General features: G+C 40.8%; 1 pseudogene; it reads left to right on the top strand.

Annotated features, from left to right (window-relative positions):
- The first annotated feature begins 375 nt into the window (after positions 1-375).
- On the top strand, positions 376-1371 carry LOC147446806 (origin of replication complex subunit 5-like; annotated as a pseudogene).
- Positions 1372-10895: the final 9524 nt, after the last annotated feature.

Below are 10895 nucleotides of genomic sequence, written 5' to 3'. Positions count from 1 at the left end.
GAAGACTGATTGTCTATCAATACAAGATGCTCAAACTAGAATTTGGGTATGTTACGTAGGCTTTGGGGATGAATTTCTTCATGATTATTATACATAATTGCCCCTTTGCAAGGTAATTTGTGACAAATTACATGCTAAGCACTCCAAAACGGATCTCAATTGTTAAAAAGGAATAAACATTAGAAAATTTTGAACAATTCAAACAAAATAGATACAAGGGTATTTTGGAAATTTCCACAAATTAGAGGGGTATTTTGGTAATGTTCTTTAAAAAATCTATTGCAGCTAGTTTGTAACGCATGTCCACCCGCCACCAAAAAGTGACGGGCAGGCATGTTTTCATAGCCTAAGTCCGAAGAGTTTGAGGGCGGGAAAATGGTAGGTAGCAATATGCGAACTGAAGATAGGGAGAGGGTTAACCCTACTTCTTGCTCCCCTTCTAGCGATGGAAGCAGAAGGGTAACTGAAGGGAATGCACACAACAGTCCCAATTCTAAACCTGGGGAGATGGGTCATAGGACTCATATCCGTGCAGCATCTCCTTTGAAAGCTTCAATCCATCAATCTCATTCCCAACATGAAGAGCAGCACTTGTCAGAGGGAGCTCGGATCTCCCCAGACATGCTCTAGTCACACCTTGTTGACCGATTCCCTACACATAACAGCGAGATCAACCAGCTCCTTGGCTTGCTTGGAGAGCCCTGTCATTTTTGGTTCCCTCTCTTTGTCTATGGTGGAGCTTCCACGGGTAAAACCTCCATTTTGTTGGATATTTTTAGGCAGATGAAGCAGCCATTTGCATACACAAGTTGTCTCTCATGTCACTACACCCCACATTCTGTTTGAATCCATCCTCAATCAGCTCAGCAAACATGTATGAAGCCCCTCAAATAGCCTTGCCAACGTAAGGAAATGTGCTAAGTTTTCAGACTTTTTGGATTTTCTGATTGATGCTCCTTTGCTATCTCTAACAAAGCTAGAAGCATTGATAAAGGGCTTGTCACTCCACACAAGTAAGAAGAAGGTATGAATGTCAAAAAGGGCAGAAAATAGTCTGACCATAATTTTTTGATGTGATTATTAGTGCTTTTGTTCTACGTTCTAATTCCTTGGAAGACACATGGCTCATTGTCAGTGATCTTTTTGATATTTGACAATGTGGAGCTCTTACTGGACTGGTCAGGGGGGTTCCGACTCATTTTTGCATTATTGAGGCTCTCTAAGCTCTCTAGACTGGAAAACTTGGGACTCTTTTTCATCAGTAGCTTTCGGGGGCCAAATGCATTCTTCTTAGGCACAGGCTCGTTAGAATCTATTCCAATATATATGAGGGATTATACTTATGATGAGCTACATACTCTACTTTTTTGAGGCAAGCTTCTAAACTCAAAAAATTATTATTTTCTTGCTTTTTCCTTTGAGTTCTGGCTTTTGCATGCTCTTTAGTACTTGTGAGTATCAACGGATCCTATGTTTTGAACTATGGACACTTTCAAAGAAGTAGAATTGTGGTGTTAGATGTATACAAGAGAAAATAATGGAAACTACATTGAGATTTTGAGAAATCGAAGATAGATAGTTGTGTTTTTGTCTAAAACCCTTCCATTTATAAATAGATGTTTCTAAGTGGCACATACATGCCATTCTTGCTAGACGTGGTAGTGGAAGATGGACGAGTATGGCTAAAAACAAAGACAATAGTTGGACAACCTCTCGACTCTGATGCTGGATAGTAGCAACCTCCGAGAGAAGCATGCATGCCCTCAATTGCCAAGGAACTGCCAGTAGAGGGGGTTGCCTAGGGTAGATAAAGGCACGGGTGTCGGGAGGGCAGCTTGCATGTAACGCAAAGATAGATACAAACTTGGAAAACATGGCAAAGATAGATACAAATTTGGAAAACATGGCGGAGAGAAAATGCTAGCATAGGATCCAAATGACATCCCTTTTGGCATGATTGGGGACATCAATGATTTGATCCAATCTACAGATGATGAGCTGACTATGGCCAGCTGAGTGCAAGTTACGTCACGTCTTAGACTCTATTGTTGATAGAGTAAAATATCGCCTTTTGTGGAGGTTGATAGGAAACAAATATGCAAGAGTACTTTAGTGAGTCATTTAAATGGAAATACTAATCTATGTAAGGACAAATTGACAAGGGTGAAAAGTGGGGTTTATTATTCATTTGATAAGAAGGTCAATTTCAAAGTAGAACATGTCTTACAGTAGGCCCGTGAGTTTAGTAAGTTTTTGTGTGTCTTTGCGCACATGTATGTGGCCCACAAGCCGAATTTCTGTGTTTGTACTTAATTCTTGAAGATTCAAGCCTTGAGTTTATTTATCAACAGTGTTAAGCTTTTGCCAATACTGCTCGTCTGTGTTGCGATACACACCACGCGTTTTTGCATGTGCTAGCCCTCAAGCATGCTATGTCAGGCCTCGAGCCTTTTCATCTAAAATTTCTTGAGCCCGTTCTCTATAGGTTTGGCCAATTATTTTTGTTGCTAGCTCAAGTTGCTCGATTGTTTCCAATGCATGTCTTTAAGATAGGATTTTTTTAAACATAAGATGTGTGTTTCCAGATCAAAGAGTTTTCAATTGCATTTCGAGATCTAAGCGCTTTTGTGCTGAGGCCCTCACTATTTCATCTGTTGCTTTACCTCTCTACTGAGGTCATATTGCTCTTGTATGTATTTTGAGGTTGAGGTGATCGATACCTTATAAGCACATTTACTTAAATTTTCTGAATTATGTGTGCGCATTTGCTTGCATGTGCATCTCTTTGTTAGTGCATTCCTTGGATAGCCATGTTCCAAATATTCAAAGCTCAGCTGGTTCAATTATGCCAAGGGTTGTTGCAGGAAAATGTATTGTGTTGTATACGCCCTTCTATCTTTCTCCCAAGTCAAGGGCCCCCTTTTTCCCTATGTGAGCAGGTACCATTGCTCATGCTAGCATAATCCTATGTTTCCCTATGGTGCACATGTGCAACTGAGATTTAACTAAATAATAGGTGATTGTTGATGAGCTACCATTGGTTGTTGTTGCCCTGCAAATGATGTGCTACTTCTGAATGCTTGGAGTCCTGGCTTAGTGTTTGGGGTCTCTAGAGATGATAGTTCATGTTGGTGTCTCACAACTATGTATCGACCTCATCGGAAAGGGTTCCTCTTAAATTATTTGCCTTGGTGATTGGTTCTTCTTTGTGTGGTATGGGTGTTGATCATCCTTTTTCTTTTTGAGTGTGGTACTGTGTGCTATATGTTTGGTGTGTGTCTATGTGGTGAGAGCAGTAGACAAGACTTTTTAATATCATAGGGACAATTTGAAAGGCCTCAAAGGTCTATCAAATGAGTCTTGAACTCAAAACTTTCTATTCAAGGGAGAACTCAGAAAACCAATCTACCACACTTGGGACTGATGTCTTTGATCAGCAGGTAGGAGCGTTGAGCAGGAGTGACATAGCGAGATTATGATTGCATGTGTTATGTCAAGGGCTATATGGTGGTTTTCAATATAGATGACATGGTTCTCTTCTCTAAATCATTGTGACTGTTGAGATATGGTGTCTCTTATGTTTTCTTTCATATCTCTTGAAAAAAAGAATTCGCCTTTGTGAATGTCATGCTAGCCTATGGAATTAACCGGATTCGTCCTTGATGCAACTAGTGTGGGCTTATTGCATCCTTTGCTACGTATCAAATTTGGATACAGGCTCCTTCCTAAGACCATCATGAGATGGGATTGACCTTCATCACTGTCTGGCTCAATTTGTGTCTTTTGGAAAGTTTGTCTATTTGTGCTCTAAAACCTTAAATAGTGGCTCATTACATTCTGAGAAAAATTCATATGAGGGGCGATGGCTCATTGCAAGAATGGCCATATCTTTTTTGTATGTAGGGAGGTAAGTTAGCATGTAAGATATCGTACATAGGGGGGTTTCTCTAGTTTGCATGCACGGAGGTGACATCCCCCCATGATTAATAGTGAATCCCTTGGGTTGTTAGTTGATCGACTTGTGCTTGGTCTTGTCATAGGTTATCACCATGGATTTGGCATGTACATATAGTTAGGGCTTGTGCTTCTTCATACAAAGTCTGATGGTTCAAACTTTGAGCATTGGAAAGAAGGTATGCATGATGCATTGACACAATTGGGCCTAGTGTTGCCACTACAGGGCATGGATGCTAGGCCAGAGTCTATGATTGACGATGAGTGGGAGGACTTGGATGAGCTTGCATGTTCAACACTCATGTTATACCTTGGCAAATTTGTCTATCGCATTGGTTTGGATGCATGTACAACTAGAGAGTTATGGCAAAGATTGTGCAATGCTGTTGGCACAAATGAGTCTAGAGAGATGTCTACAGTCAAAGGACGATCTTGCAGACATAGAGATGTTGTGTGTTGGCATTGTGGTCATACAGGGCATGTACGTAGGCATTGTTTTTGGTGGATGAGACAGCACAAGAGACAACACAAGAGAGATGCTATCACTTTGGATGTCGTGGGAGCAGATGTAGCGTATGTGGCTACGCATGACAGATGTCGCCTTTGCTTACATGTTTACTCTTGACTTTCTTATGCCGGTTTTTGATGACACATTACCTTCGCATTGCATACTAGATGTGAGTGCTAAATTTCATGTCACGCAGAGTCGTAAGTGGTTTAGCACATATGCTAGTGGTATGCTTGGACGTGTGTGTCTAGTTGATGCTTCAATGCATGACATAGTTGGAGCAGGAGATGTCAGACTATTGTTGCCGAGTGGTGCATCATACGTGTTGCAAGATGTATGCCATGTGCCAGGTTTGACATAGAGCTTGATCTCTGTGAGTCAGTTACAAGACAGGAGATGCTAGGTAGTGCTGGATGAGTTGTTGTTGAGGTAAAGTCCCATGTGTCCAGTTAGGCCAGGTACCCACCCACTATACTTATTCATTAGGTACATAATAGAATAAGGGGTCTCACATGTAGAGAGTGAGTTTTAGCCCCTGCAAAGAGTTTTAGCCCCTGCAAACACAAGGTCTCCTCCTCTACTCTCTTCTCCATTGCTGCACACACTCACACACGCTCCCGCTCGTGCACTTCAGTCCCCATAGATCCACGAACTTCAATTTGTATATTCCATATTCAGCCATACTGCTTCAACTCCATCAACAATTTCCACAAATGTTTTTATGAGGTGCCTTCTCCAAAGCGCCTTAGAAATGTTGCTCTTAGCAACAGGTCCCGCCTCTCCTTGGTGGTTTGCACCAAGGCGTTGTACCATTATCTTGCTTCCACTTTCATTTACAGTGGAAAAATATGTAGACGTGAAGCACCGCCATCCCTTCCAGAGAACAACACATGTTATCTCAAGATTATCTAAGAAATCCGAAGCATCTTCCCCCACCTTACCCGTGAAGGTTGGAAAGAAAACGTTTGCCATTGGAAAACAAGATTTTCAAACTCTCTTTTTTTTTTTTTTTTTTTTTTTTTTCTCAAACACAAGTGACTTAGCGGCCTATAGCGGCTTTCTTACAAGGTTGGGTGGATAGATGAAAACAAGATGAAAATCGAAACATTAAAGGAGTGATGGTAATCCAACACGGGGAGGATAATGGGATTTGGGGAGCTAAGGATCTCTCCTAGTGGTGCAACACCAAACAAGAACACAATCTTCTGCTGATAGAAGATCTTCCTATCTACATATATATGTACGTGCATGTGTTGCAAAACTCTAAATGGAAAGCCGGTTGGTCCATTATCCACGATGCATAGAGTGTAGAGTACTCACTTATACCCTTACCATGCCGGTGTTGACAAGTCGGCACATCCATAGGAGGTCATCGCCCTTCATATGCTCCACCTTCCCTTTATTGCTCAGCATGTATGGAGTGATGGCGACATGCTTGACCACTCCTAGCCTTTTTGCTAGCAACAGTTGCAAGTAGTTACTGTAATCCGCTCGTTGCATGAATTCCACACCATTTAATTGTAGCTCATCTTTGGCCCACTGGGTTTCACCCATGGTCTAGGGAAACTTCATGCATGTGGAGATCCTACTCCTGTGTGTTGTGACCCTTGGAGTCAGTGTGTGTATATGACTTCTCTTTCAAGTGCTGACTCTTTTTCTCCCCTTGATAGTGACCTCTCAGTGCTCTTTTATAGGTGCAGGCTCCTTAGTTTAGTATAAGCTAAATAGGTTTAGGGCCCTAAGCTGGAGAGACAAAGCAGGCAAAACCGGGTCCCAGATGGTTGATGGTGCTTTGTTTTGGGAAAGTAAGAAAATGATATTCTCCTAGGTGCGCCTTTGTGACCATCACCTAGAGAGAGGTGGAATATACAACTAGTTTTTTTTGTTTACAAAGTTTGGCTTGGAAAACAGAAAACGAATTACCCTACGGATGTTACTGAGGAAGTGCGTTGTGGATGAGATGTTAGCAAATTGCAGGCTTTACTGGTGTGTTGGTGTAGCACGCTCGGGTGGGGCATGCTTTTCGCATCATTCTTTGATTTGTTGTCGCCGTCACATTTTTTTGGTGTCGTCCTTCTTCGTCTGTCGATGCGTCAATGTCCATTTTCTTTGCTTCTTCCTTCTTGTGTGTGCCATGTGTGTGTGTATTGTTGGTACATATCCCGGGGGATTCACCATGGAAAACTTACCGCACCACGTAAGTGCAGGGGAGGGGGGTTTTTTGCATGTTACATAAGCGTATAAGTTAGGGGGAGGCCCTCAATAATTTATCTCCCAAGCTAAAAATTAAGGGAGGTGGGTATCATATTTATGAGGGGGAGACCTGACCCGGGTTGATTACTTGTAATGATTGGTCACCGATGTGCACTAGAACTTGCATGAATTTAAGGAAAATTTTTATCAAGTCACACATCAAATTTTGCATCAAGCCGGTCATGGATAAGGGCTGATTTTGAGCAGGTCAAGGGTTGATTTACACCAGCTTTGGATGGGTCAGAATTGGAGAGTAGCTAGAGTGTAGGCTAATTGGGCACATAGTTTGAAAGTCAAACTAAGACACATTGAGTGTATATCTAGTTATTATTTAATAGAAGTGGCTCCTTAGTACATTGCCAGTCACTATGCTACACACTCTTTGACTAGTTTTACTCCATTAGATCATGTGAGACCTAAATTTTATATGTAAGATTGGGGTATGATAGTTTTCTTCATTGATTTTTGTATAAGCGTATTAAGGGGGGTCATACTCCCTAATATGGCTCGTATATAGGGGTTTTATCAAATTTGTCCGCTCGCAGGTGGCGTCCTCTTTTGTATATAGAGTGAATCCCCGGGGGTGCATATGTGATTTTGTGTGTGTGTGCTTATGCGTGTAGTGTATGTATGTGTGTACATGTATGTGCTTGTGAGTGTGTATGTGTGTGTATAGAAAGAGAGAGAGAGAGAGAAAGATGAATTTTCTATTTCTGTTGTGTGTGTGTGTGTGTGTGTGAGAGAGAGAGAGAGAGAGAGGGAGAGAGAGAGAGATTGACTAAGAGAGAGTTGTGAGGGTGTGTATGTGTGTGTGTGTGTGTGTGTGTGTGTGTGAGAGAGAGAGAGAGAGAGAGAGAGAGAGAGAGGTGCCAAGCTTCTGATAATGGAGGATAGAGATAGAGAGGGTGGTGCCAAGAAAGAGGAAGAGAGGGAGGGCTAGGCCTAGGGAGGCGGCCCCTCTATGAGTGCAAGGACAAGGAGGTGGGGGGGGGGGGGGGGGGGGGGGGGGGGGGGTGACAAAACTCAACCGTAATCCATCCAAGCTTGGAGACTTTTCTTTGCCCAACATTTTAAGTTCCAACCAACATTCTTCCAAGGTAAAGGGCCTTTCGAATTAGTTAGCTCGGTGAGAGTCCACTAATGTTGGGGTGGCTGAAAACACCTAAACCCTGGCATCTTTGATCATAGGAGAGGGAGAGTCCTCCTTATTACCGATAATTTTGTTGAGGTGATCTAACTTCACTTTGCCCATCTAGTTAGGGTTGTTGATTTAGATTCCTTGATTGTTGATCAAGGAGGTAGATTTTTCTATCGCTTTAGGATCCGGGCTATCAACCACATCTAAGAAAACGATCAGTACATATGGCAGAAGATGGTAGCCCGTTGTTTCCTATCCTTTATAGTTTTGAGTAATGTGTTTTTGTTGGCCTTCTCACTCTTAATACTCATCTCCTTGGCTTGTAGCCTCAGGAGATTAGTCTCCTCCACTTCCCTTGCCTTGCATTTTATTTTGGCCTAGCTCCTCATTAGTAGAGTGAAGAGGGCACCCAATCCCCATTGTGTGAGAAATAGAGGCTGTCAAGCCTAGAAGTAGGTTGCAAGGAGTGGAGGCTGTTGTACATGAACCACATTATCCCTCCATGGGCCAACTTTCCATGCATCAAACAAAGGCCGTTTATCCTCCAGGGCATCCCGTTTCTTACGCTCTCCCCCAGCAAGAATGGATAAAGGACCTTGTCTATCTTTCCCAGAGCATACCATATTAAAGTCTCCCACCATTAAAAACCCTTCAACTTCTAATAGTGAGAGGTCATTCCAAAGTCATTTCCTGCCTTTGGCATCATTAGGAGCGTAGATGTTGATAATAGTGAGTATATGATTATATACCTTGATAGACACCCCAAAGCCTCTTGGATGGGTGCTGGAAAAAAACTTTTTTTTATAGATCCATGTGGACACCTATCATCACCCGACTAAATCCATTATGAGCAGTGCCATAAAAGAAAAGCAGCTCACCAAAAAGCTTGCTTTCTCAGCATAGATGCATCAAGGTGGTGTTATACAAACACAAACAGTTTATATCCTTTCTCCTCTTCATGAATTTCCAGAGCTTTTCTTGCTTCTCTTGTGTTCTTATGCCCTTCACATTGTCGTGATGTGACACATACATAGTGAGAACAAATGCTACAAGATCTATCTTGCAACTTTTTAGATACATAAGTATATTTCCTATAATGTACATATGAATATCTAAGTATAATAATAATCTTTCTATCTCATCCTATTATTTATCTCAAGGGTAGCATATTCTTACATTACCATTAGAAAGTACTATGAAAAAAAGCGTCAATAGCTGTGCCTCTTTAACTAGGGGGCAAAAGGCATTGGTTCTTTCTTTCTACTATCTCATTATCATCTCACACCCTAGCTAGATCATATATCTAGGGTAGCTTCCAATATATATATATATATATATATATATATATATATAATGTATTTTTCTTATATTTCTTTTTAATAGCTACCAGGAAGGAACCAAATCCTAGTGGACACTAGCTTGTATGATTTTCAAAGATACACCTATTTTAATGCATTATTGCAAGGGTGCTTACAAAACTTAGTCAAGAAGCAATGTCATGTTTTAATATAACATGAGGTGTCCATTGGAATCAAATGAAAATTTATGCTAAGGGGACCACAAGAAGACTTTTGCTGCTAGAAATATACCCCATTTTGATGATTGTTTACACAAGGTTCCAATCCAATTGAAAAAAGCATATAAAATAGGGGTCGTTTCTTATGAGCTGAATTTTATGCCCCTATTTTTACTTTTTTTTAAAGCCACGGTTGAGGAGATATTATCAAATGGTGGACCCCAATCTGCCCACATCGTGTAGGGACAGGCCATTCCAAACTTTGTCAATTCATGCTCACACTGGATCTTCTCTTTCTTGCATAACCCTTGGGGGTTTACTTCACCTATAAAAGGGGACCTCTTCTTCCTTGAAAACCATTCATAAGGGAGTGAGATTATTAATGCCTATTTGTACTTAGCCATAAACAGAAGCTTAAGCCTACACTTGCTTCTTGAAGAATACTATCCAATATTGTAAACAATCCTTGTAAGGTCAATCATAACAAAAGAAGGACTTGGATTTGGTGCATCATTCAAGGTTGAAAGTCTTCCTTCTTCTTATCTCTCCATCAAATTGGTGAATAGATCTTGAAGGGTTATCAAACAAGGTGTGTTTTTTATTTGTAATTTTGTTGGTTTCTTGATGTTTTGCTTTTCATCTCTATCCCAACCCTTACCTCTATCTCTATTTAAAAACCTATTTTCTAACCTAGCTATTATCCACTTCTAATTATACACCTATCCTTACCTCTATCTCTATTTCCAAACCTATTTCCTAACCTAGCTATTATCCACTTCTAATTATACACCTATCCTTATCTCTATTTCTATCACCATCTCTCTTGTGTCCTAATTACTGAAGGCATTCTAGCTACAACACTCAGCCAAAGCTATGATTAACCTTCTTGGAGAGTTATGGTAATACACAAGGTGAGTAAGCATTCCATTACACTCTCACAAATATCTCTCACTCGTAGAAGCTCTCTCTCTCTACAAACTCTAGGATCTCCTTGCTACAGGTACATCTCTGCCCGTAGTATCCTTATTGCATACGGGCAAGAATAGGGCTTGGGAGGGAAACTTCTCTTCTCTTCACTTCTCTCATATCTACATTTTGCAAATACTTGAATTATCCTAGATGAATAATCCACATGATGTTAATTTCTATCGCTTTCACTCTGTGCGATCTATTACAATTAACGTACGAGTTATCCATAAAATACACTTCCAACAACGTATAGTGTTTCTCTTTTTCCCAAAGAGGCTCAATGAAATACTTCTTTCACCAGATCCCACCCTTCTAGACTATAACTTTTCTCTTGATATAAGTGTAGTTATCTTGCTATGAACCAAGAAAGTCTGTACACACAATTAACCCCAATCACTAGACAAAACATTTATATCATAGTAAGCACTAAACTACAATTCCAAAGAACAATTTGTAACTTGTTTTGTCGGAAAAGTTTGAATACCATTAACTCATCTATTAACCCTTTCATCTTACCCATGATAAGATATGAACAAAGCCTTGATGTTCTCATCTTT

Source organism: Adiantum capillus-veneris, chromosome 11 (assembly GCF_014529385.1).
Source record: "Adiantum capillus-veneris isolate H3 chromosome 11, ASM1452938v2, whole genome shotgun sequence".
In the NCBI taxonomy this organism is placed as follows: domain Eukaryota; kingdom Viridiplantae; phylum Streptophyta; class Polypodiopsida; order Polypodiales; family Pteridaceae; genus Adiantum; species Adiantum capillus-veneris.
The sequence above is the reverse complement of the archived record's forward strand: the minus strand, read 5'-3'. Positions and strand labels throughout refer to the sequence as shown.